The following is a 447-nucleotide window of genomic DNA, read 5'->3' as shown; positions in this document are numbered from 1 at the left end:
GTCTTGTAATTGTTGTCAAAGTATAAACACTTTGTTCTGTGTCAGATTTTGAAGAATCATGAGCTAAATACTTATGCAGAGTATCCCGAGTTGGTGATGTGGCTGGATGTAGTGTCTTATCCCACTTTTGTGATCAGTAGATCAACCTTGTTCCTAGTGAGAATTCATACAAGGATTCAATTTTTGTGAAATTTTGTGAGGTTGACGGTGTAAAAATCCCCTACATGGTTTAGGAAATTTCATGTTCTGTTCTAAGAGTATTTTAGAACCTTCTCCATTTCCTTCACTTAGTGCTGGCTCTTTCAAAAATACAAAATGAGGAAATCTTTCTCATATGAGCTCATATGAGTAATAGTGTTTTTCATTTAAAATTTCACTTAAACTTTATAGCTACATGAAGATGAAATACAGTATTTCGGTGACTCCAAATTAGAGGAGTAGGGGCTG

This window comes from Chinchilla lanigera, unplaced genomic scaffold (genome assembly GCF_000276665.1).
Source record: "Chinchilla lanigera isolate Chin_1 unplaced genomic scaffold, ChiLan1.0 scaffold00034, whole genome shotgun sequence".
NCBI classification, from domain to species: Eukaryota; Metazoa; Chordata; class Mammalia; order Rodentia; family Chinchillidae; genus Chinchilla; species Chinchilla lanigera.
The sequence above is the reverse complement of the archived record's forward strand: the minus strand, read 5'-3'. Positions refer to the sequence as shown.